Source organism: Miniopterus natalensis, chromosome X (genome assembly GCF_054644295.1).
Source record: "Miniopterus natalensis isolate mMinNat1 chromosome X, mMinNat1.hap1, whole genome shotgun sequence".
Classification (NCBI taxonomy): Eukaryota; Metazoa; Chordata; class Mammalia; order Chiroptera; family Miniopteridae; genus Miniopterus; species Miniopterus natalensis.
The window spans coordinates 8,872,982-8,899,806 of NC_142103.1; the positions used below are offsets into that span (position 1 = coordinate 8,872,982).

At 40.8% G+C, this 26,825-nt stretch overlaps 1 protein-coding gene and 1 non-coding gene across 2 annotated transcripts in view; one reads left to right on the forward strand and one right to left on the reverse strand.

The window, feature by feature from the left end:
• HS6ST2 (heparan sulfate 6-O-sulfotransferase 2) overlaps positions 1 to 26,825 on the forward strand; it is a 253,546-nt gene that overhangs the window by 115,969 nt on the left and 110,752 nt on the right. The window lies entirely within an intron of this gene.
• Positions 10,040 to 10,146, reverse strand: LOC148090399 (U6 spliceosomal RNA). Its single transcript, XR_015713794.1, has one exon. It is a non-coding gene; the product is annotated as a U6 spliceosomal RNA (small nuclear RNA).

The following is a 26,825-nucleotide window of genomic DNA, read 5'->3' on the forward strand; positions in this document are numbered from 1 at the left end:
CTTGAATCAGTCATACACACACACACACACACACACACACACACATCATATAATGGAGTTGCATCTTATTGGTGTCATCTCATAATAAGGTTGTGTCTGATTGGTTAATTCTTGGTACCAGAAATCCTTATATACAAGTATAGACACCTGATTTTTAAAAAAGTCACTTTGGAGCAAAAAAGATAGATAACTACTATTATTATTTTTTATACATCAATCAAAATTATACCTATTTTTTGTCAGATAGGTAAAAACAATGTTTTTGGTGTGCAGCAGAATATTAGTAATTACTGTATGTGTGCCATGAGATGGAAGTCACCAGTCTACAGCACACCTAAATCCAGTGTGCTTGCTAATGAGTTCAGCTATATAGCATGTGCTACTGTGTGCTGCCTCTCCTAGATCATGCAGTGATAGGCTTGATTGTAGGAATAAGGAGGATAGTAGCACCTTGGTGCAAAGCTGAGCCTCAGATCCACCTGAGCCCCTGCTTCTGAGAGACATGTTCAAGACCCTGTTCCAGCTAGTTAACCCGGATCATTCTCCTGTCACCTGGAGGCTGGAGACCTCAATAACAGCTCATTCCATGATGCCTACTTGTCATAAAGGAAAGAAAAATATACATGGCTGACGATTTACATTGCTTAGGTACTACACAGAGTTTTTGCATGCAGGTTTTTGTTTCAGCCTCATAACAGCACCATTAGGTACGAGCTCTTATTTCCTTCATGTTACAGATGATGACACTGAGTCTCAGCAAAGTGAAATGACCTGGTCAACACTGGTCTTGTGGCTCCAGGCCCTTCCTTGCTGTATGATTTGGGCAAATCAGTTCATCTAGCCTGTGTCTCAATTTCCTCACAATAAGAGTAATACTAGTGCCTACCTTGTGGAATGGTTATAAAGTTTCACTGATAGGATTTATGCAAAGTGCCTGGCATGATACCTGGCACATGGTAAATACTCTATAAATTGTAGCTATCGTAGGCTGAGATCAGAAACATTGTTTTCAGCCAAGGTGATGGAAAACAGGAGGACAATTTTGTGTTAAAGGGGAGTTTGGGTCCAGAAATTATTTGGACTATTAACAGGGAGGTTTCCTTCTCCAAATGCATGATGGACATTCTTCTCATCAAGCCAAAGGATGCTCCATCACAAGGGCAGTGGGGGAAATGGCAGCCAGGCACAGGAGCTCTTGATGGGAGAAAGGGGCTAAAAAAGATCAGTAAAGCTTGGCTCCAGTGCTGGTCAGAGATGGGCTTGGCATGTTCTCCATGCAGCTGACCTTACATGTGCACAGTAGTTTCTAATGCCTTCCCAATAAGCGTAGTGACAGCCACTCCTGTAAGAATTGCAGCTGACAGATGTGGAAGACCATATGCAGAAGAAATGCAACTGAAAGTGGGTGGCTGATGGAGAGTAGAGCTACAGTAATGGACTCTGGAGTCAGACTGCCTAGGTTGGCACTGTGACACTGCTACTTGGCTAGCTAGCTATGTGACTTTGGTTTCCCTACTGCCTCTCTGAGCCTCATTTCCTCATTTATAAACTGGAGATAGTAAGAGTACCAATATCATAGGGCTATTGGGCAGAATAAGGGAATTTATCCATGTAAAGTACTTAGCACAGACCAGGTATGTAGCAAGGGGGAGATGGGGAGGGATAAGTGTGGATGATCATGGGGCATGCTGAACAAATCCCACATGAATTGTCCCCAAATCAACTTCTGCAAATATTACATTTGCCTTCATTAATTTAAAGAAACTTTGGATTATTTTATTTTGTGGCTCGGATATTACTGAGCTTTTTAAAAGACTATAGAGGTTTTGATCCAATTAAAAATTGTACTCTAAGATATCAGCATCTGACAGTTCCACTGTACTCTTTTGGGCATTTTCCTTGGAATGATCATAATGCGATATTTGTACCTGGTGAAAATTATGAGTTTTTACTAATTCTTAGATTAGACGCAGTTTAACTGGTAGGACGCAGTCTACTCATTTATTTTACTTCAGAACAGCTTCATTTACTACATGGTTCTCATGGGTTGGAGGAAAGGATGTAAAGTATCATCAATGAGGTATGAAGCAGTTTTCAAAGGATGAAGTCTCTTGTTTTCAGAATGGATTGGGCTGCTGCAAAATTACAGTCACTGCCCAGCTACACACAGTATTTATCCCAGCCTGAGCTGCAGCAGCTTTTTCCTTTGGACTTGAATCAGTCCTCATATTCCTGCTGGCAGGTTTTGTGCCCTTATATTTTACCCTGTACTGCTGGGCTAGGTGGCTGCCACTTAATTTAACACCCCCAGAGCAATTTTCTCTACATTCGTTTTTAAGTTCCAAGAAACTATCTTATCTCTGTTTTAATGATTTAAAAAAAAATGTTTTGAGGCACCTTTAAAAACAACTAGTGGTGATGATCAGCTAAATGTTTTTATATAGCTTTTCTGGAAGTGTGAAATGTTCTGATAGCTGCCAAGTGTCAAGAAAGCCCTGGAGAAAAAGAAAAGGCCAAGTCTAACTTTCTTAAGATGATTTTTAAAAAAGATCTATGGCTTTATGCCCTGACTGGTGTGGCTCAGTTAGTTGGGTATCATCCTGAGCACCAAATGGTTGCTGGCTCAATTCCTGGTCAGGGCTCATGCCCGGGTTGCGGGCTTGATCCCTGGTAGGGGGCGTGCAGGAGGCAGCTGATCAAGGTTTCCCTCTCACATCGATGTTTTTCTCTTCTCCCTTCCTCTCTCTCTAAAAATCAATAAACTATTAAAAAAATATATCTTTGGCTTTTAAATTCAGCTTTGCACACCACTCCCCAAATACTTCCAAATTAGTAGAAGGTAAATACATTTATTTGATAGCTATTTTTATGGCTGCTGTATTAAGTTTGAGTTGAATTTATAAATTAGTAGAGCTGTATTTTGCATGTTGAATACACACATCATTGTATCTCAGAGACCAGTATTTATTTAAAGAGAAACTATATTATAATTCTGTTGTGATTGTCTTTATGTCCCTTGCATAAGCACACCTGTGATATACCTGCTGCCTAATCTCTGGTAAAGGTTGCAGCACTGCTTCATGAGGAAATGTATGTGATGACAGTAACATGGCTTTTCACAGTGAATGCATCACACCAAAACTTGAGAACTGAGACCAACCCAGTGTTTGGTATGCAATAGGAGTTAATTAGATGTCTGCTGAATGGCTAAGTTAATAGTGTGTAATCTGCTCAGCCACAACTGAATGGAAAATGAAAGATTGAGACTTCTGTTCTCCCTTGTTCCATCATAACTGACAATGTTAGACAAATCCCATAACTACTTGCTGTTCCCATTTCCTACTAAAGCCATCCATCCATAAAGGGCTTAAGAAGAAAGGATACTGCTGAACATTAGTCTAGAGTGACATTCTTTCAAAGTGGTATTTAAATTCCATTAGATAAAAGTAGAATAAAACTAAACCTATCATTTTTAGATTAAATTTTCTTCTCTTTACTCAAGCAGATAGATGGTGACATATAGTAGGCACATATTTGTCGAAGTACGCTATCATAGATACTCAGCACTGTGTTAGACACTGTGAATGACAATGATCCTGTTCAGAGAGCTTCCAATCCAGTTGAGTAGACAACAGTTATATTTGTCGAAATCAAGTTTTCCCAACCTTGGTACTCAAGACATTCTGGGCAAGATAATTCTTTGTTGTAGGAAGTTGTCCTGTGGACATTGTATGATGTCCACATCATAGGATGTGTAGCACCCTTTTCTTGTTATGACAACCAAAAATGTCCCTTAACAGTGCCACATTTCCATTTCTTCTGGGATGCAAAATCACCTCCCTTTGAAAACCACTGGTCCGGGGTAGGCACTCCTTTGCCCAGCAAGCTAAATAACCATTGTCCCAGCAGGGGAAAAAAGGAAAAAATTCATTATTGAAAACTATAACCCACTGGGGCCTTCTGGGAGGATAGCATAATTCCCATGGCTCCATCCACTTGATTGATGGGGAGCACGAAAAAGTAAGATCTTGGAGGTGTTATCAGCATTTCAAAAGTTCATTAACAGATCTTTGCTGTGTAAAATCAGTTGAGGACTGAGTTTAAATTTGGGGCAAAGAATTGTATAGGTCTGAGTAATTAAGAGGGAATTATTTTGTTTTGTCTTTTCTTGGGGCAGGGAAATGGTGCGGAAGAAGGAAAAAAGTCACTGGTGTTAAGTGATCTGTCACACAAGTTAGTATGCCACTTTGCCAAATGAGGAAGTAAGGGTGTCGGAGGAATGAATGGGCTGGAGTGGTCAGAGACTTAAACTGGACCTTGAGAAAAATTGGGTGGGATTTTAATAAGCAGAGAGGTCATTTCAGGTGGAGAAAAGGGCTAGTTCTAAAAAGGACTAGTTCTAAAAGGGCTAAAAGTTTGTAGTTCTAGACTGCAAAACATTTGATGGGTTTGTGGGAAGTTCTGGTGAAAGGACTGCTTGGCTTGAATAGAGGAAAAAGCAGGTAGCAGAAGATTAGTCTGATAAAATAGATTGGTCGTGTGAATGCCAGGCTAATAGGTGGGAAACATTAGATTTCTGAGCAAAGGAGTAACTAGATGCAAGGAGCATTTTGGTAGTGATTCTTACTATAGTTTCTAAGATGGGTTGGAGGGAGGATGGACAGTAGTACGGTTGCAAACTCCTTCATCCCTGCTGTTGCCAAGAGAGAGCGTAAAATGAAATTGAAATAGCACAGATTCCTAATGCAGCTATGCCATCTGTTAGTTGTGAGTATGTTAGTATGTTAGACATCATATCACTCACATCATAGTATGAGCTCTGTGGATTTGTTTCTTTCTCTTCTTTGCCTGAGTTTTAGAGATCAGAAGATGGAGATGCTGCAGATTTGTCTTTGAAAGTAATTGTCTTGTTCTTCACATTAATATGCTTCATTAATCCTTTTAGATTACCTCCTGGGGCTAAAATGCATATTTTTCTGACAGTCTTCTTTTTAGCAGTGTATCTTCCAACAGTTCTCTTTTCAGCTATGTTGTACTTCTCTCCTCTTTGAATATTTTCACAATTTTGTCTACACTCTCCTCCAACAATATGGTAGCACATTATTTGATTAACCACTCATCCTGTGATCATACCATCGTAAGACACACCTGAAGAAAACTTTTCTTTCATAGTTTCTTTTTGTAAGAAATGTGTAATATTCATGTTGATGAGATTAACAACTTTATGGCATGTAGGGTGTTCATATAGCATACCCTGTGTGCTTTTACATTTTAATAACTTGGGGGTTAGTTTGGCAGTCCATCTATATGTAACCAGAAGCTAAATGTGAGTATATGAAGGTTTAGGGCAGCAATATAATCCTAGGACTTTCTTTTTTTCATCCTCACCTGAGGACATGCTTATTGATTTTAAAGAGAAGGGAAAGGAGGGAGAGAGAGAAACATTGATCTGTTGCCTTCTCATAGATGCCCACAACATAGGTATGTGCCCTGACTGGGGAGTTGAACCCGCAGCCTTTTGGTGTATGGAACGACGCTCCAACCAACTAAGCCACACCGGTCAGGGCCCAAGACTTTTTACTCAGGATCTGAGACAAATGGAAATGGCTGGAAAACAATGAACCCTGTACTATGACAGATACCAATGAAGCACCTGGTAGCTGAAGGAGGAAACTTCATTTGGTTTGTTAGCCAAAAATGATAGAGATAATTTCTCTCACAACTAACCTCAAAGTTATTAAAATTGAAACATTAATATAGAAACTGCCAGAGGACAGTGTGAAGCCCCGTGGTTTGATAACATGTATCTGAGCCCAGTCAGCCTGTCATTTAATAACGGAATGCTGTGACCTTGGCAGATCCTGAGTAGTGAAGGTCTCAAGGTTATCCAAGCTCAGATTGCTTAGGAAAGAAGAGGAAACTATACCCCATTTTCTTTTATTGTGTCCCATAAATAAATATTTTTAGTAATTTTGCTCAGAAAAGGAAATCTCCAATTTGTTCTTTCCATATATCTGAGGTAGAATAAATAACTTTTTTAGAAACAGTCCTCGCCCTGATCAGTTGCTTGCCTTCTAATGTGCTAAGGCAGGTGGAAGAAGAATGGCAAACCATGTGATCCCTGCCCTCAAGGAGCTTATCCTTGAATTGGGATCGTAGAGTTGTTTTGTGTGGCACAGACCAAGGCCGATAGGGGTTGGAGAGCTGTGGAGTTTCCTGGAGGAAGTCAAACTTCTGCTGGGCCTTGAAAAGTAACATAGAGAGAAAGGTGTGGGCATCTTGAGTAGCATGAGATGAGAACTAGCATGGTGTCTATAGGGAAAGCCTGGATGCCCTGCCTGGCTAGATCAGAGAAGCAGTATATTTAGAGGAAGAGTGAGAACAATGGTTGGATGGACAGGATGCTCTTGGTTCTGAAGGCAGGGCCTTGAAGAACTACTAAGTGTTGTCAACAATGGTAACCACTGTAGCGTATGGGGCAGAGGTGGACCATAGAGAAAATGATCCTTTGTGGGAGATACTCCATTTAACAGTTCTAGAGGGCTCTATAACTCAAGTTTAAGTAAAATGCATTATGGTTGTAGCTATGGCTCATGCTGGTCAGTTCACTGAAGGTTTTTTAAACCAACCTCAAGTTCAGTTGTCCATGCCTCTCATGACTCATTTTATGGCTTTCTCTAAGTAGATAAGGTTCCCTTGCATGAAGACTGGAATTTAGCTTCATAACAATTTTGAGCCACTGTCTGTAGGAGCTAATTTTCTGGAAGCAGGAATATTTGCACTTGGTACTAAAAATAAATGTGTGGAGAGAACAGAAAAGAGCAAATAGCACTTTTTGTAAGTGAACAAGATGGTCGAGGAGCTCTTCTCCTAGCTCCCAAAACCTCCTTGGGAATTCCTCCAAACCTAACGTCAAACCCACCTGCCAGCATATGTAAAGTTGGCTCATTAGAGTGTTCTCTTCATCAGGGCATGGACTTTGTTGTGCTCATTTCTGCATTCTCAGCACCAAGAACAGTGTCTGGCTTCCAATAGACCATTAACATCTCTCTCTTTGAATAATGTGCTGTTGAATTAATGAATTTTAAACTCTTGACACAGATGTCATTTGAATAATTATTTTCAGCTTGTTTGTTTAATATAAAATTTTTTAAAATAACAGCTTTATTGAGATGTAATTTGCGTAACATATAATTCACCGTTTTAAAGCATACACTTGACACTGTTCCTGGCAATGCAGATTGGTACAACCACTATGGAAAACAGTATAGAGGTTCCTTAAAAAATTTAAAGATGGAACTGCCTTATAACCCAGTGATTCTACTACCAGGAAACACCAATCGGAAAGAATATATGCATCCCTATGTTCATTGCATCAGCCAGGATATGGAAGCAACCGAAGTGCCCATCAGTAGATGAGTGGATAAAAAAGCTGTGGTGCATTTACACAATGGAATAGTACTTGCTCATAAAAAACAAACAAACAAAATAAAACAACTCACACACAAAAAAAAAACCACCACAGAAAAGCAAACAAACTGAAATCTTACCCTTTGTGACAGCATGGATGGACCTAGAGGTTATTATGCTAAGTAAGTCAGACAGAAAGACAAATACCATATGCTCTCACTGATACGAGGAATCTAAAGAAGAAAATAAACAAACAAAATAGAAACAGACTCATAGATACAGAGAACAGACTGACAGTTGTCAGAGGGGAGGAAGTTTGGGGGACAGGGTGAAAAGAGGTGAAGGTATTAAGCAGTACAGATTGGAAGTTACAGAATAGCTGCAGAGATGTAGATTACAGCATAGGGAATATAGCACAATAACTATGTTTGGGGCTAGGTGGGTTCTTGAAACATCCGGGGGACCCACTCTGTAAAGTACATGATTTTCTAACCACAATCCTGTACATCTGAAACTAATACAGAATAATATTGAATGTAAACTTAATTGAAGAAAAAAGGAAAAAGAAGGATGTAAATATTTCAATAAAAAATGTGTTAAGAAAGATGTGTATTAAAGAAAAATTAAGCATACAGTTGAGCTGGTTTTAGTAATTCAGAATTGTGCCACAATCACCACTAATTTAAGAACATATTAATACCCCCAAAAGAAAGCCTGTACCTATGAGCCGGCTATCCACATTTCCTCCTTACTCAGCTCTTGGCAGTCACTAATCTGCTTTCTATCTCTATGGATTTGCTTATATTGAACATTTCATAGAACCAGAATTGTATAATATGTGGTCTTTTGTGCCCGATTTCTTTTATTTAACTAAATCCTTTCAAGGTTCATCAATGTTGTAGCAGTATTAGCCCATCATTTTTTACGGTTGAATAATATTCCATTGTATGAATAGACCACATTTTGTATACTCATTCATCCATTCATGGATATATTTGAGTTGTTTCCACATTTTTTGCTATTATGAATAGTGCTACTATGCATGTTTGCGCCCAAGTTTTTTGGTGGGCATAAGTTTTCATTTCTCTTGGGTATATACCCAGGTGTGGAATTACTGGGTTATATGGTGATTTTATGTCCAACTTTTTAAAGAACTGTCTATTTTCCAAAGTGCCTGCAATATTTTACAGTCCCACCAGCAATGTTTAAAGGTTCCAATTGCTCTACATTTTTGCCAATGCTTGTCATTTGCCTGTCTTTTTTAGTATACCCATCCTAGTGGGTAAATGTTGTCATTTGAATTTTAAATGTATGGTATAAATATACCTATGGAATACAAGGGTGAAAGGCTTAAACTGTTGCCATAGTTTAGCTCAGTGGTTTAGCTCAGTGGTTAGAGTGTCTGCTTATGGACTGAAAGGTCTTGGGTTCGATTCCGGCCAAGGGCAGGTATCTTGGTTGCAGGCTCCATCCCCAGCCCCAGTTGGGGCACGTGCGGGAGGCAACCAATCAATTTGTCTCTCTCACATCTCTCTCTCTCTCTCTCTCTCTCTCTCTCTCTGTCTCTCTCTCTCCCCCCCTCCCTCTCTCCACTCTCTCTGAAAAACAATGGAAAAAATATCCTCAGGTGAGGATTAAAAAGAAAAGGCTTAAACTGTTATTCCTTTGCATCAGAAATGGCTCTGCCAGTACATTTCCCTTCTTGCATCTTTAGTTTGAGGTGGTGGTGTTTTATTTCCTCATAGAGGATATAACAGAGGGATTAGGGATCTGTTAAAACAGATTTTTGCACTTTTCTGATTCAGAGTGTGGTCATCATAAGACAGCACTCGCTGCGATGTGAGACTGCAAGGGAAATTCTAGAAATATGTCATTTTACAACATGTGTGTAGAAACTGCTTCTGGGCCAGTCTGTTACATTTGAAACCACATTTTGTATGTGCGCAACTTTTACACAGATGCTGAGAAAATGAAATTGAATTTTATGCCTTTTTAATTTGATTTGAGACCATGACCATGCCATTTTTTTATAATAATTACAAAAGTGTAGCCAATATATGACATTCATCTTATAGTAATTACAACTATTTACCATTTATAGAACACAGTTTAGGACATAGTAAGTCACATTTTAAGCTAAATGCTTTTCTGAAAATAAAGAATTCTGTTGCATAAATTCATGAACAATGATAGGGGAAAATAAAATCAATTGATACATTACATCAAAGAGATCAAAATGAAGAAGTTAAATATATGCTAAAGGCTCTTAGAAATTAAAAATTGTGAACTCACCCCAAAATTTATTTTTAGGCAAATAAAATATCTTGAAGGCTCATTGTAAAAGCTATTTCAAAAGTGATTTGGTGACGTTATTTTCCCCAAGGTTTGGCCAGTTTTACGCTCCAAAGGTTTCCAGTGTGAGCAGGAAATAGAGTCCAAGCAACCAACTTAGACTTTCAGATATGATCCCCCATTGAGGACAAGAAACACATTTAAAATATATATATATTTTTTCATTGATTTCAGGAGAGGAGGGGGGAGAGGGAGAGAGAGAGAGAAACATCAATGATGAGAGTCATTGATCTGCCACCTCCTGCACGCCCCCTGCTGGGGATCGAGCCCCGCAGCCCAAAATATGGACCACTTCATGAATTTGCATATCATCCTTGTGTAGGAGCCATGCTAATCTTCTCTGTATCATTCCAATTTTAGTATATGTGCTGCTGAAGTGAGCACAAGAAGCACATTTTTGTGATCTGCTTCCCATTTCCTTCTTTTGGGACTGACTGAAAAATTAAAAGTTGTCTTCCTTTCTGAAGTTATAATGCAGAGCAAAGAGAAAGGGCTTCAACAGCTGCTGCTTGTCATTCTTTGGAAAAAATTCTAATCTGAAAAATACCCCCAGCTCCTCCAGATATTTTTTACATTTCTAACTTGTATTTTTCCTTTTGTACTAATAGGTTTAGCCCTCACTCATTTATAGAGAATATCTCTTCAAGATGATATTTTTTTCAGATATTAAAAATAATACATTAGAAAACAAATTTAAAAGCTCAGAAAATATTACAAAAGAAAATGAAAATCACCTGCAGTCTCATGCTCCAGAGAACACCATTTGACTTACTTTCTTAAACTCTTTGTTTACTTTCATTCATTAATTCTTTATTTCAATAAAAAAATATTCACTGAGCACCTACTATATGCCATGCACTGTGTTAGTATATAGACTGTGTGTACATATGGTCATAATTTTCTTTATAATAATTATGTTTATAGTTGTTGGTATAATATCTGTCTCCCCTCATAGACTCTAAACTCCAGGACCATCTTACTCACTGAGCATCATACTGTGACCATTTACCAGTCATTGTTTTTTGAAAATAATATTTTTAATATCTGTGTAATATTTCTACCACAATTTACTATTTCCCCATTGATAATCATTAAAGATATTTTTATGTGTTTTATTATTCTAATTAACATAGTTTTGAACATCATGTCAAAAGATACAGACATTTATAGCTTTTGTTGTATTAGCCAAACTGCCCTCCAGAAAAGCTCTACCAATTTAATCACCTACCAGCAGTGTATGAGTTTTTCTCAAATGCAATTAAGGAGTATTGCCAAATGGCAGACTCGAGGAAGTGAAAGACTTACCAATCCATACCTTTACAAGAGAGTCAGAATGACCACCACCACCTGGGGGAAGGTTTCTTAGGAGAATTAAATGACATTTAAGAGAGCTTTCTCAGTTTTATAGTATTGTGATTTGGGGCCAAGAATAGTCAGTGGTGCAGGTTGTTTATTTATGTAAATTTATGAATTGACTTTACAGAGATAAGAGTGATCTGAAGAAATGGTATTGACATAAATGCAGAAAGGCAATCCAAATATTTATTGACTATTATGTGTCAGAGCCTGTTAGGTGCTGTGAGTGATACAGGGAAAAGTGTGGGCATTGGTATTTGAACAAACTAGGTTTCTGCTCTTATTCTGTTACATATATTAGCAGTGACCTTGGAGAGGTTATATAATGTCTGTGATCGTCAGGTTCCTCATCTGCAAAATGGGGTTAATAATGGAATTGTAGTAAGAAGGAAGTGAGATGATGTATGTCAAGTGCTTAGCAGAGTGCTTGGCACATAAAGTAACTCTTAGGAAATAACTACTATTGCTTTGGTGATGATTTTTTCTATCTTCTAGGATTTCGTGGGGATTAAATGAAATAATAAATGCAAAACACTTAGCACTACACCAACATCAAGTTAAGATGTGATAATGATTATATTGACAACCCTTTTGGAGAAGAATAAGAAAATATTTTATTAGTGAGTTTTAGTTCTAAGAGAGCAACAGAAGGGTAGCTTCCCTTGTCTCAGAAAAGGTGAAATTAGGTACCTGTTGCTGCTGAAGACAGTGTTGGTGTCCAAGTCCTGTGACACCAAGACTTAGGAAGATCAGTTGCTCAGAGCCATTGCAAGTCTGATCTACTGAGCTTTTGGTCTCTGCTGCTGTTTCATTCAGGGCACCTGGAGTGCATTTTGTCTCTGTGGAATTGTGAGAGCATGCCTATTGCCAGCCTGGCATTGTCTAAGAAGCCCAAAGTTTTTTAGGAGTGGATGGTATTTGTCCCTTGTGCCATCACTAAAGAATGGCATTTGTAGGTTATTTTTTATCCTCACCCAAGGATATGTTTATTGATTTTAGAGAGAGATGGGGGGGGAGAGAAACATCTATGTGAGAGAGAATCATTGATTTGTTGCCTCCCATAAACACCCCGACCACGGATTAAACCAGCAACCTGGGTGTGTGCCCTGACAGGGAATCAAACCCACAACCTTTTGGTGTATGGTACAATGCTCCAACCAACTGAGTCACCCATCCAAGGCAGCTTTTGTAGTTTGAAATTAGACAGGGCATTCCAGAGCTCTAAGTGTCTTGCAAAGGAAGTCAGTGGCTGGAAAACCTGTAGTGGATATCTGGAATTGCCAACCTGCAATTGATGACCATGCTTTTCCCTCTGAGCCACTTTCCTGTTATGGGGTGGAAGCTGGTTTATTTCAGTGACGAGTGCCAACTTCTCCCCTCCTGAAACCTACACTGCCCCCAGGTTTAAAAAGAGTAGGGAAAAATTAACTCTTCTTCTAAAGTACTAATGCTGCAGGCCATTGTGAAATAAAACCTTTGCTGAATGGAGAATATTATTGTCTTCTCATTTTCAAAACTTACTTGTTTACCTGTTACTCATAAAGTACAGGGTAATTCGTGGTTGGTAAAAGGTATTTTTTTGTCTGATGGGTTTCATTTCAACATCATAGACTTTCCTGAAGATTGCAAAGCTATTCTATTGCTACACATTTATAGAGTTCACCCTGAGGAAAGAGAATTAGTGTCTGGTAATACTCTCCTGCCTGCAAATTTTACCTCACCGATCCAATCTTTGGAATTGATTTAATCAATGTATCAGCACATTATTCAAAGGGGGAATGCTATTATAGAAAAGCTTTCCTGAAGGTTGGTGATTCATACAGCTACTATTCAGGACTTTTAATCACATCACATAAAAGAAGCAAATTTGAATGTTGTTTGTGCCTAGAATTTAGATGAGCATCAAAATATTAAGGGGTACTTAGGAGAAACCCATGACTTAGATTTATGTGTGCAGACATTTCTCCTGAGGAAGAAAACTTGGAGTGTTCTAGAATAAAGATTCACAAAAACCAAAATTACACCAATGGGCAAGTGTAATGAAAGTGAGAGAAATGAGAGGTTGAACGTGATACTTTTCTGCTTTTCAACTGGCTGCTTGGAGGGTTTGTACCTCTAGATTTTAAACTTCATAGAACCGGGATTTGGTACCTGAGAGATACAATGCAAATGTCATAGCATAAACTCTTGGACTGCCAATGTTGAAGAGATATTAGCAGTCATCTAGAATGAGAAGCAGAGAGCACACACCCTTGTTTTTTTAGTGTTTCTACAAGAACATCAATGATTAAGTGCCTTTAATTGCCAGCTTGCTGTATTATGTCCCATTATAAAATGGTTAGGATGTCTTGGATTCAAATTGTAGTTCTGCCATCACTGGCTGTGTGACCTTTGGTATGTCATTTGCACTCTTGTGTCCTCAGTTCTCTTTATAAAAGGATAAAACTGTATTGGGAGATCGTTAGGTCCTTTTTATCTCTGAATACAGGAAATTCTCCCATAAATAGAATTGTGCTATTTCCTTTTTGAGAAAATCCATTCTTTCTTAATGTTGAAATGCTAGCAGTCCAGTGAATCAAGTAACCAGGATGTAAGAATTGTCTCACAGAATCTTTAAGAAGGAAGGAAGCAAGGATATATTTTGAAGTATGTTTTGCCTATGAAATCTATTTTGGTATTCCAAGTGACATTTGTTCCTGCACAGCACACATTCCACACCAACATGCTATCTGTAAAGGTACACACTGATTAAGAACTATTTCAAGAAAACATCTTTTCTCTGATTGAAATCCAAATGTATTGATTGTTTTATCTCTATCAGGGATTGCTTTCTATCTCTTGATGGATGACAACTGTCCACACCACTTCATCTGCCAACTCAACAGGGGGTAACATGGGCAGATTCCAAGTCTTGCAGGCTGAGCCATTAGCTATGACAGTCAGCTTCCAAATCCTCAGTCACACTGTCCTGACCCTAGCACAATCACAGTGGACAAGGTTATACATGTCACAGCTGTAAGATGATTCCTAAACTGATGGCCTGGTGGCAAGATCCTTTAAAAGTGGCAGGCCCATTGCAAAACTTCTGTACAGGGTGGGACCTGGAGAGATTTAAGATTAGATCGTAGCTCCTTGCAGAGGACATCTGGGGTCTGCACTGTGTGCTACTTCTCTGAATTCTAGTGGAATAGCAGGAAATCCCAGAAGATTAAAACCTAAGTATTTGTGAACTAAATATAATGTTTCCCTCTGTCTGGGAATGCCCAGTGAGAACATCACTTACATTCGCACAGAATGCTTGCATTTCACAAAGTAGTTTCACATGCATCTGCTCATTTGATTCTCAAAACTTTAATCATGGGATGTAGATAGAGCCTATGCTTTTATCATGTTACAAATGAGGAATCGGTCATGCCCTTTAATTTCTGACTCTAGACCCCACAACCCACTCTTCAAGGCTTAAAACCATGACTGCTCTTCCAGGGTTTTTTCTTCTATTCTAAGCTGTTCAATCATCCAAGCCTAGAGCTAATGCCTACAGGCCAAAGTAATCATAGCAGCTCACATTTATTGAGCTCTTACTTTGGCCCAGGAACTTGACATAATTCTCATTTAATCTTCACGGCTATATAATGAGGACAGTATTATTATTGTAGTTTTTATTTTACAGAGAAGGGAAATGAAGCTCAGAGAGGTTAAGAAACATGCTCAGGGTTACTCAAATATTAAGTGACAGAGCTAAGACTTGAACCCAGTCAGTCTGGCTTCAGAATCCATGTTCTTAACCATTGTGGTATGCTGCTGGCAACTCCTTGCTCCCTACCCTTTTCAAAAGGGTTAAGAATAAGAAGAAGAGGAGTGGTTTACTTCCTGGGCTCTGTTAGTAACAAGAGCCCAAGGGGAAATGTTTTAAGCCAGACTTCTAGAATGAACCACTAGGAGCTGACATGATGCCACTGTAGACAGTATGTCTACAGGTCCATTTCTGGGTCTTTTCTGGCCTCTGCCACTCTGGCCCCTCTTCCTGACCTCCACAGTTCTTTCTCTCTAGATCCTCAGCAACATTGTCACCCTCTTTGGACATCCACTGCTCTCTCTTTTAGGTGAGATGTGTAAGGTTATTGTAAAGAAATATTTCAGATTTACTATTATCCATTCCCCACTTCTAAAAAATGACCTGAGGGGACTTCCAATAAAAACTGTTAAGTAATTTGAATGTTAGAAAGAGTTCTGAAACCTTGTAGAAGAAAGGCAAGGGAGAAGAAGAGGTGAAAGGTATTTCCATCAAGAATTCATGTTTGGAAGTCATTTCAAACATTTCTTGAGCACTGTGACACATGTCCTGGGACTGCCACTGAGAAAACAGAGCTAATTGAAACATAGCCCTGTCCTCAAGGAGCTCAAACTCTAGTAGTATTAGAATGGTCTCTGCACTGAGCATTCAGTTGGCTTTGAATTCAAGCAAAGATAGTAAGTGGAATGTGATGGATTACCTCATACTTCTCTAATAAATGGAATTATGTCTCTTATTCAGAAGAGAAGAGACAAGTTTTTTTTAAATGGTGAATAATAATAATTATTTTATATCAATAATAGTTAATATTCTTGAGAGCTCAACATGTATTAGTTACTGTGGCAAGACCTTTGCATGCATTAACCCATTTAATCCTCACCAGTATCCCTGTGATGTATGCATAATTACCCACATTTTACAGATGGGAAATTTAGGTGAGGGAGAATTAGCATATGGATTCATATATAATAAAAGAAGTGATATTTTAATGGAGTTTTTGCAGAGGATTCAGACCTACCTTTTAAAAGGCCAATGCATTCCTTGCTGAGCCATTTCTGTGCTCCCTGTCATTTAACAGGAAGTGCCTATGAATAATATACTGTCTCCAAAGGCAGTGACTGTAGCCATTGTGTTTCAACATTGCCATTCGGGACTTAACAGTTCAGAAGATGCAATAACTTTCCTCACATGGACCAATTACAGAAAAACTCCTTTTGTGAAGCAGCAGCATGAGCCAGAACAAGCACTTCATTATCTGCTTCTACCCACAGGGAAGTAGAGATGCTGATGAGAGGATGATTGGCCTGGGAAATGGCAGAGTTTGGGATCCCCACTTTCAGGGTCAGAGAACTTCATGCCCACTTCCAGGATTGTTTTCCCAGAAGGCCCTTGTGCTGGCTGGGCCCCTGCCCGGGTAGGCTCCGGGGGTTTCTCTCTCAGTGGGATCCTATTGGCAACCTCTGCCCTCCCACAGCAGCCTATTGACTTTCGGGCAGTCATTTCCCAGGGCCCCTTTCAGTGTCCAAGAACCACAGTTCTTTTCACTCTGGGAGTTTGCAGATGAGGCTGCACCAAGGAGAACAGATGTACTTTCCCTTTGGAGAACTTTAATCTAGTGAATTATACTCAGATAGGTGAAGGGTAATTTTCCTTCTTTTTTTGCATCTTTTTGAAAGTTTCTAGGATCAATTACCCAGGGCTCTTCAGGCTTCCCAGCTCCAAAGTAGAGGCAAAAGTCATTTCTTTCTCTTCATTCTTTGTATGAGATGTAAGATTCTTAGTGATTTTTTTACTGCTATCACATCCCAGGAAACAGTGCTCTCTTTTTAGTGGTGAATTGAATACAAATCACATTATCCCAAATGAAGTAATTGCAAGTCTTGTTAGTTATCAGAATTTTATTCTTTTATTGCTGTTGGTTGTTTATGGAATGTATTGTTACAAAAGCAGTGTTTGTCCTGAGTTTCAAAGTTTTCTTTTCCCTTAGACAAGAACACTTACAAATGAGGGATGCCCAGGCTTCAAGAGTGAATGACTTATGTGTGTTGAGAGCAAAGTGGAAAAGTGGGCATTTACTTGCTCTCTACCGTTGAATCAAACAGTTCTCATTCTCCATCACACTCACTCTCTCTCTCTCTCTTTCTTTCTCTCTCTCTCTCTCTCCCTCCCTCCCTCCCTCCCTCCCTCCCTCCACACACACACACAAACACAATTTTTTCTTCAGTTTGAGTACACATTCTCCTTCTTTCTTTGCCCCACCCTCCCCACATTACTGCTTCTGGTTGCCAGTGCTACTGTCTTCCTAACTCTTTTTGTGATGTGTGCCATTTCTATGAGCACCCCCAACACAGCTCGGTTTTTACTTAAACTGAGTTTATAGACAGACAGAACTCTCTTCCTCCCGTGTACAAACATACAGGTAACACATTACCTCAGGAGATGTCAGCAGTGAAAGAATATACTCTGGAGCAGCCCAGATAGCCATGAGTTGGAGCCAACCCTTTACTTACTAGCTATGTGATCTTGAGCATATTACTTAACTTCTTTGAGCCTCACTCAGTTTCCTCCATGACTTAAAGGGAACATACCTTATAGGATTGGTGTGCAAAGATTTGGTAAAATGAGGCGTGTAATTTAGCCTAGTGCCCAGCCCATGGTAATCAATGAATACTGGCTATTACCACCCAGCATCATGATCTTAGCTGTTCGTGTTATTTTGCATTGTCTTGGTTCTGTTTCTTGGCTGCTTAGGATGCAGAAAAAGCTTTTCTATCACCAGATTATTTGCTCTTTTATATTGAGGTAAAATTCACGTAACATAAAATTCACCATTTTAAATTGTACCATTTCCCTGGAATTTAGTATACTCACAATTTTGTGAACTTATCATCACTATCTAGTTCCAAACATTTTTATCACCGCAAAGGACACCCCCCCGCCCCGTACCCATTAAGCAATCACTCCCTACTCTCAGTCTCACCCCGTCCCACCCCCATCAGCTAAACTATTTGGTTTTAAATCTATTTCTTTGAGATGATAAGCCATTCCAAAAATCTGAGGATTTCAGGCAGGCAAATTCTATATAGTGAGAGTTTGACAAAAGTCAATCAGAAATGCATTCTTAAATAAGAGAAAACAGAATGAAAAATCAGAAGCTATACTCTCACTCTGGTCAACACAGAAATTATCCCTTTGATGCTTGTCTCTCATACTTCACATTATTTTCTTTGTCTTGTGGTGAAAAGGGGCTTGAGACTGAGTGAGGGGAGGGGTCAATTTTCTAAACCCCATGTAAACAAATTTTGGGAAAGCTCAGGAAGAAGGTTAGCAGGTCAGCCTCTTTGCATTCCAAAAGAGGAACTTTAGTCTCTTGGGAGGTAGGGAGGTACAGTCCAGATAACCCTCAGGGAAAATTCGACCCTTTGAAGTTTCTGGTTGTTTCTGCAGCTGCTGAATTCTTCACACCACCCAGGGTGGAGGCCCCCCCCCCCCCCCGTTCATCTGCACACACAGTCACAGGGTCCCTCTAGCTGGCAGCTTCTTTGCAGTGGGACAATTTATAGGCTTCCCATACCAGGCTGTGAAGGAGGGGACAGGACTGATAAGTCAGCAGCAAAGGGTAGAGGAGGGAAGCTCCAGCTGGCTCAGTACTCAAGAAGTGGGAAGAAGGATGCACATTTAAGAAGGTACTTGGGTGAAAATGCTATTAGATTTGGCAAATGTATGTGAAGGCCTTGTATGTTGGCTAGTTTGCCTTGAGGGGTTGTGGGCTTGCCTGAGAAGGCTTCTGCTGCCCTAGGGTGCCAAAAGCTAAAGCTTTTCCTAGGCCAGCCTCTTGGCATAGTCAAATATTGAGGGAGGTTTTCTGCTTCTTTGGGGTTTAAGATTTCTAGTCAGGCATCTTTGGTTGCTATATCCTTTTTAAAAAATATTGTTTTCAGTTTTGTTGGGATATAGTTGACATATAATAAGTTTAAGGTGTACAGTATAATGATTTGATGTTTGTATATATTGTGAAATAGTACCACAATAAGTTAACACCCATCACCTCACATAATTACATTTTTCCTTAGTGATGAAAACTTTTAAGATCTAGTCTCTTAGCATGTTTCAAGTATACAATACAGTATTAACTATAGTCACCATGGTGCACATTATATCTGAACTTATTAATCTCATTTCTGGAAATTTCTACCTTTTGATCACCTTCACCCAATTTCCTCACCCCCATCCCCTACCTCTGGCAACAACCAGTCTGTTCTCTATTTCTTTGAACTTGGATTTTTTAGCTTCTACATATAAGCGAGTTCCTGTATTTGTCTTTCCTTTTCTGACTTATTTCATTTAGCATAATGCCTTCAAGGTCTATCCATGTTGTTGCAAAAGGTAGGATTTTCTTCCTTTTAATGGCTGAACAGTATTCTATTGTGTCTGTGTGAGTATCACATCTTCTTTATTCATTTGTTGATGGACACATACCATCTTTTATGAGAGCAACCTCTTCCTAGGAAACTGTGTCCCTGCCTTGAGCAACTTAATTCTAGGACTACATACATTAGGGAGGTATGTAATTTAAAATGTGCTTCTTCCTTGCCAGGCCTGTGTGGCTCAGTGGATGAGCATCAACCCACACACCAAGAGGTTGCTGGTTCGATTCCTGGTCAGGACACATGCCAGTAGGGGGCTTGCAGGAGGCAGCCAGTCAATGACTCTCTCTCATTACTGATGTTTCTATCTCTCTCTCCCTCTCCTTTCCTCTCTCTGAAATCAATAAAAACATATTTTTTAAAAATGTGCTTCCTCTGTTGGGCCTTGCTCTGTCATTGATCTCACACTTTAGCTTGATGCAGAATCACCAAGGGTGCCTGTTCAAAATTCAGATTTTTGGACCTCACTCCTACAGAATAAGAATGATGGTGGGACCTAAGAAGCAACTCTTGAGCAAGCAACACCAAGTGATTCTGATGTAACTGGTTTTGGAACTGAACTTGGAGAAACACTGCTCTCAGGAGTCATATGGAGGGAGGGATCAGAATAATCTTATTTTTCACAAAATTTTTATCAGGAAGTTACACCGAAAAGGAGTAACCTTACAGTAGGGACTGTCGCTCACTTCTGTTTATGCATAGTTCTTACTTTACTAAGAGAGTTTTAAGTGAGTGGCCATTATTTTTTATTGAAAATACATTGTGACATTGCAGGACTAATTTTTAACAGTTTTAGTTTGAACTTCATCCATGAGATTAAATTTGAAAAGTGTTCTTAGAAACCCATATCTCCATTTTCATAAATAGAAATTTCTGAAGGTTTTATGCTCAGAGGTATTTTGTGTACTCATGTTTGTTCATTTGGGAAAGAATGAATTTTGCCTCCTATTCACAAGGTTGGAGGTTTAGTGGCTGCCACAAAATTAGTCCTTTCTGTTCCTGGAGGAAAGAGCTTAATAAAAATCAGACTGCATTCTGGAAATTGAATGATTTTTTTTAATGTTGCTGCAGTTAGATGGATTCCTAGAAATGTGCCCCAAACAGACTTTTGAAGGCGAATATTTCAAACAAAGAAGAAGGTTTCTTGAATAGTATGAGCTTTATTTTGGCCCATGGTATGTTTTTGTCTCCAAAAGACTTAGAATTATCATGAAAACACAGAAGCACTGCCTAAATCAGCCCTTCCTAAAACTGGACCTTTATTTAACTTTTCACTTATGGAGAAGAGAAGGGGGAGGGAGAGAGAGAGAAGAGGGGAGGGGAGGGGAGGGGAGGGGAGGGGAGGGGAGGGGAGGGGAGGGGAGGGGAGGGGAGAGGCCACTATAGTGGGCCAGCCTTTACCTGCTGCTTCCTCCCTTCCATTTTTCTGTTCAGGATGTCCCCACTTGATTCTGCAGTCTCACCATACCAATACATGACCCACATTTGCCTGAATGCCACAAACCATGCTTCAACTCTGCTCCCTGGCAGAGAGTGGCCCAGAGAAAAAGTGATTAAGTGATCCTCCCAGCCTGTCTTGGTGCCAGAAATCAAAGACTTATCCAGTGACTCCATCCTTGAGGATTATGTCTGAAATCCTATAGCAACTATGCATAAGGATCTGCTCTCTGTTGGCTGCTTCCCAGAAAAGCTGGCTTTCAACTGTGGAAAGTTGTTTTGCTGGTGACACATGGGGTGAGTGAAAAAGTCTTCCTCAGCCTTAGCATCCTGTTCCTATGGGTGAGTTAAGACAATTAGTCTCAAATAGCCCCAGCTGTTAGGGCTTCCCCGGGGACACTCCTTGTGAAATGGTTTTCCCCTTTGGCAGTTTTGATTGCTTCTAATGAAGCTGCCTGCTTTATTTGTACTAGACAATGCTGTATTGCCCATCTCTATCCTTACAGCACCTTTGCCCCAAAGGTTTTAAGAGTTTTCTGAGATCATTCTTGAGAGCCTTGAACCCAGAGGCATTTCTCTTGTGGAAAAAACACACTCATGTTTTTCTGTCCTTCTGCTCTGGGGTACTTTGTGTGTTTAGGTAAATGACTCTTTGGCTCTGAAAATACACACACACACACACACACACACACACACATGCAAAAGGGAATGGGAGAGCAAGAATGTAAAAGAGGGAGCAGCATGGGGAGGGGAGAAAGAGCATGAAAGAGTGAAAAAGAAAGTAAGATCACAATCATGTGTGAGAACAAGACATCAAGAGGATGTGGGAGAGTGCTAGAGGAATAGGTAAAGGGCTCCAAGGGCTCCTTGGAGAAATGACTGATTCGAGGCCTGGGGCAGGAAATACAGAAGATGAGCCTGGAGCATCATGCAGTGCCAGAATGTAAAGAAGTGCTCAAACAAACAAAGCAAAAAACAAAACATCCACGAGGTTATGGCACCAGGACAAACTGAAAGAGCTCCCAGTGGTCAATGCTGGAAATATTTGAGAAATAAAATAAACTAGTAATTGAGTATAACTCAAAGTATAATATCTGAGTCCATATTGATACAAATAAATGATTAAACATATGGTAAGAGGAGAGAGATCTCCCCTCTAGGACAATTACAAATAACTTGTGTAGATACTATTCCCTTAAGGAGACAGAACATAACTCTCCACTCTTTAAGGGTGAGCTATGTATAGTGACTTCCTCCCAAAGAATACAGCGTGGAAAGGGAAAGAAGGGTAACCTTACAGTGAATGAGCATGACAAATACTACCTCAGTCAGATGATCAATGACAACATCAATAGTCATAAATCACGTTGATAGTATGTACCCTGTACCCTTGATATGAAGTGATGAGAATCACACTTTGCCACTGTGGTCTTCCATTCATCCATAGTCCCCATCTAATCTTGAGAAAAACACCAGGAGACATCCAATAGAGGGATATCCTAAAAAATACCTCACCACTACCTCTCAAAATTGTCAAGGTTATCAAAATTCAGGAAAGTCAGCCCGGCAGGCATGACTCAGTGGTTCAGCATCGACCATGAACCAAGAGTTCAGGGTTCAATTCCTGGTCAGAGTACATGCCTGGGTTTTGGGCTCAATCTCCAGTAAGGGGCGTGCAGGAGGAAGCCGATCAAAGACTCTCTCATCATTGATGTTTCTTTCTTTCTTTCTTTTTTTTAAATTTATCTTTATTGTTGAAAGTATTACAGGTGTCCCATTTTCCCCCCCAATTGACCCCCTCCACCTCACTCCCACCCCCTCCCCAGGTCTTCACCCCGTCATTGTCTGTGTCCATGGGTTATGCATATATGCATATGACTTCTTTGGTTAATCTCTTCCCCCCCTCCACCCCCCCCTTCCCTCTTCCCTCTGAAATATGATCATCTGTTACATGCGTCAATGTCTCTGGATCTGTTTAGTTCATCAGATTCTTTTGTTCATTAGCTTCTTGTTAAAGAAGACCCTTCAACATTTCCTGTAGTGCTGGTTTGGTGGTGATGAACTCCTTTAGCTTATTTTTATCTAAGAAGCTCTTTATCTGACCTTCAATTCTAAATGATAGCTTTGCTGAGTAGGATAATCTTGGTTGTAGTTCCATGTTTTTCATCACTTTGAATATTTCTTGCCACTCCCTTCTGGCCTGCAAAGTTTCTGTTGAGAAATCAGCGGACAGTCATATGGGTGCTCCCTTGTAGGTAACTAATGGCTTTTCTCTTGCCGATTTTAAGATTCTCTCTGTCTTTAACCTTTGGCATTTTAATTATGATGTGTCTTGCTGTGAACCTCTTTGGGTTCCTCTTGTTTGGGACCCTCTGTGCTTCCTGGACTTGTAAGTGTATTTCTTTCCCCCAGTAGGGGAAGTTTTCTGTAATTATTTTTTCGAATAGGTTTTCAATTTCTTGCTCTCTTTCCTCTCCTTCTGGCACCCCAATAATATGAATGTTGGGCCTCTAGAAGTTGTCCCAGAGGCTCCTTATGCTATCTTCATATTTCCGGTTTCTTTTTTTTTTTTTTTTTTTGCTCTTCTGGTTGGGTGTTTTTTGTTCCTTCATGTTCCAAATTGCAGATTTAGTTCTCAGTGTCCTCTACTCTATTATTGATTCCCTGTAAATTATTCTTCATTTCAGTTAGTGTAGCCTTCATTTCAAATTGGTATTTTATTATGTCATCTATTTTTTCAATTATTTTCGTCATACTCTTACTAATATCCTTGAGCACCCTTATAACCATTATTCTGAACTCTGTATCTGTTAGCTTGCTTGGATCTATTTCATTTAGTTCCTTTTCTAGAGATTTCTTCTGTTCTTTCCTTTGTGACATGTTTCTTTGCATCTGCATTTTGGCTGCTTCCTGGTGTTTGTTTCTATGTATTAGATAGAGCTGCTATGTCTGCTGGAATTTGTAGAGTGGCTTTGTGTAGTAGGTGTCTTGTAGGGTCCTGTGGCTCAGCCTCCCCAGTCACCTGAGCTGGGCCTTCTAGGTGCTCCCCTGTGAGGGCTGTGTGCACTGTCCTGTTGTAGTTGAGCCTTGGTTGCTGTTGGTGTCACTGGGAGGAACTGACCCCCAGGCCAATCAGCTGTGAGGACCAGCTGCAACTACAGCCAGAGAGCTGCTGTGCTGGAGACACCTGTATGGGTCAGGATTTACTTCAGTGGAGCTTTGGTGTTCACCAAGTGCGCCCCTTGAGTGTCACTCGTGGATGTGGTAGGGTTGTAATCCAGCATGGTCGAGTCTGACCACCAAGTGCACTGTTTCTGGGGCCTCCCGGGAGGCGCAAAGTCAGCCTGTGCCAGTGCCTTTCTCAGGGCCACCCAGCCTGAGCTACACAGCAAACCATAGATGGCTGATACTTGTGCTGGGCTTGGAGGTGTCCAGGAGAGGCCAAGCTATGAGCCAATGCAGGCTGCCACTAGTGCCAGGCCTGGCGCCACTTACCAAGCCATATGGGGCCTGCTGCTGCTTGTTTGAGAGATTTTAGGAAAGTCCTAAGCATGAGGCTCGAGAGGCCACTTGCATAGCAAAGCCCCTGGAAACGGCCTGGATGAGCCTGCAGGTGGGGAGGGGCGGGGCCTCTGGAATCACGGGGCAGGGCCAAGGGTGTGAGTCAGGTGCTGGCGATTCAAATATGGCACCTGCCTGCCGGCTGTGTGCGGGGTGGGCTCGCCTAAGGAGCAATGGCCTCTGCCAGCTCTTCTGCCTGGGAGGAAGCTGCCCCTCCGCCTCTTGCCCAGATTTCAGGCAGGTTAGTTCCTCGGCAAGTGTCCCAGGTTCCTTTTAAGCTGCTCCCTGGTGCTGGGCTCAGAGGGAGCGCGTGTGAGCTCGTGCCGGGCCCTTTAAGAGGAGCTGCTGGGGCTCCCGCAGCCTCCAACGCTCAGCCACAGTCCCCGCTGGTTTCACAGCCTGGAGTTGTGGGGACGTCTCTTCCCAGCCCTGGAGCCCTGAGTTGGGGGCCTGCTGTGGGGCTGGGACCCCTCACTCCTCCGGTAACCCCCGCCGCTGAGATTCCCTCCTGGATTTCAACCGCAGCACTGGATGTGGGGCCACGGCCATGTCTCTGTGAATCAGCCCCAACCCGCCCGAGTCTCAGCCCCTCCTACTGGTCTCGGTGCTTCTTCAGTTCCCTGGTGGTAGGGCTTCTGTTCAGCCAGATCTCAGGAGGCTCTGAGTGATGGTGGTTCTGTATTTTAGTTGTAATTTTGATGTGGTTGCCTAAGGCGGTGGGTGCAGCTGTTACCTACACTGCCATCTTGTTTTCCTCCTCTTCATCATTGATGTTTCAATCTCTCTCTCCCTCTCCCTTCCTCTCTCTGAAATCAATAAAAAAACATATTTTAAAATCCAGATAAGTCTGAGAAACTGTCTCAGCCCAGAGGAGCCTAAGGAGATGTGACAACTACATGCAATATGGGATCCTGGAACAGAAGAGAAATCTGAAAAAAGCAAATCCTGCAGTTACTCATAACATATTAACATTAGCTCATTAATTGTTAGTTAGAAAGGTGCCTTACTAATTAATATAAGGTGTTAATAATTGGGGAAACTGGGTGTGGAGGATATGGAAAGTTTCTGTACTATCGTCACACGTTTTCTGCAAATCTGAAACTATTCTAAAATACAGGCATTTATTTTTAAAACTATCTTGATTACTGAGTGGTTTGACACCCCCTTAAATTTTACACCCAAGGCGAATGCCTTATTCGCCTCACCCTAGTCCTGCTCAACTCTCTAAATGCAAAACAGATTCCTAGTGCTGGATTTCCTGGGACAGAACCGTATACACTGCCTTCTTGGCCTGCATTCTCTTTGCCTATAAATAAAACCATAGTACTCTTTCCCCCACAACCTTCTCCTTAGAATATGCTGAATGACACTCCTTGAAACACCTTAGTGTGTATTTCCAAAAGTTGCAGCCATACGGCTTTGTGAAGAGGACACAGAGACAGAGTATAGTCCAAGAAAAGTTGCCATTCTATGCCCTGCGGGCCAGAGCTTCTCCCAAGGCCGCATTACGCCCTCAAAGGGATGCCACTGTTGGAAAGAGAATAGGCTGTCTTTGCTGTCTGGGTCTGCCCTTCAGATAGAGTTCTGGAAGCCTGGAACTTTGTCTCAAAAGCTGACAAGACCAAAGTAGGTTTTGTCCTTCCTGTTTCTCTGGTTCCTTTTTTCCCTCTTTTCACACCAGCACCGATAAGAGAAGACAAAGATCCATTTAGGGCAAAATGTCGTCGGTATAGATCTATTTTCCATCTTTCTCCTTCCCCCACCCTGTTCCTAGGACTGGTGAGGCTGCCAGACTGTGGCAGAAAGCTGGGCAAAGACACTGCTTTCGCTTTATTCTCTCAGCTGAAACTGCATCAGTGAAAACACAATGTTAAGCTGACCTGAGCTTTTCCGGTTTCTGACTTGACTTTTGTGGAAAGATTTGTTTTGGGGGAATTAGGATCCAGGAGTAGATAGCTCTGACTCTAAATCCGAGTGTATCATCTCATCTCTCACAGGCATCTGGGTAAGAAGATCCTTCAAAGCCAGGCAGTGTGCTTTCCATTGGAATAGGTGGCTGAATCTGGTGTCTGTTTATTAACAGCTCTGCCACTTGGGGGTTATGATGGGGGAAGTGGTAGAAAGTCAGTTCCACATACTCCTTCTGGTATCATGTAAAGTAACTTTGACTCTGGCTTCAGACAGATTTGGGTTTGGATCCCAGCTCAATAATTTTTTAACTGTGTCATCTGGGCAAGCTATCTAGCCCCATAGAATCTCAGTTTCATAATTTATAAAATGGGGATGCTCATAGAGTTGCTATAAGAGTAAAGGAGCTCATTGGAACACTGAACCAATGTCTACCACAGAAAAGATACCTAATGAATGACAGCCATCTTCACCTAAACTCTGTAGCTTGGGATACATACTCCATTAGAGTACATACCCAGGAATTACTCTGGAGACATGTTGCAGGAGGCCTGCCAGTTTTGCAGGGGTGTTTCCTTGTT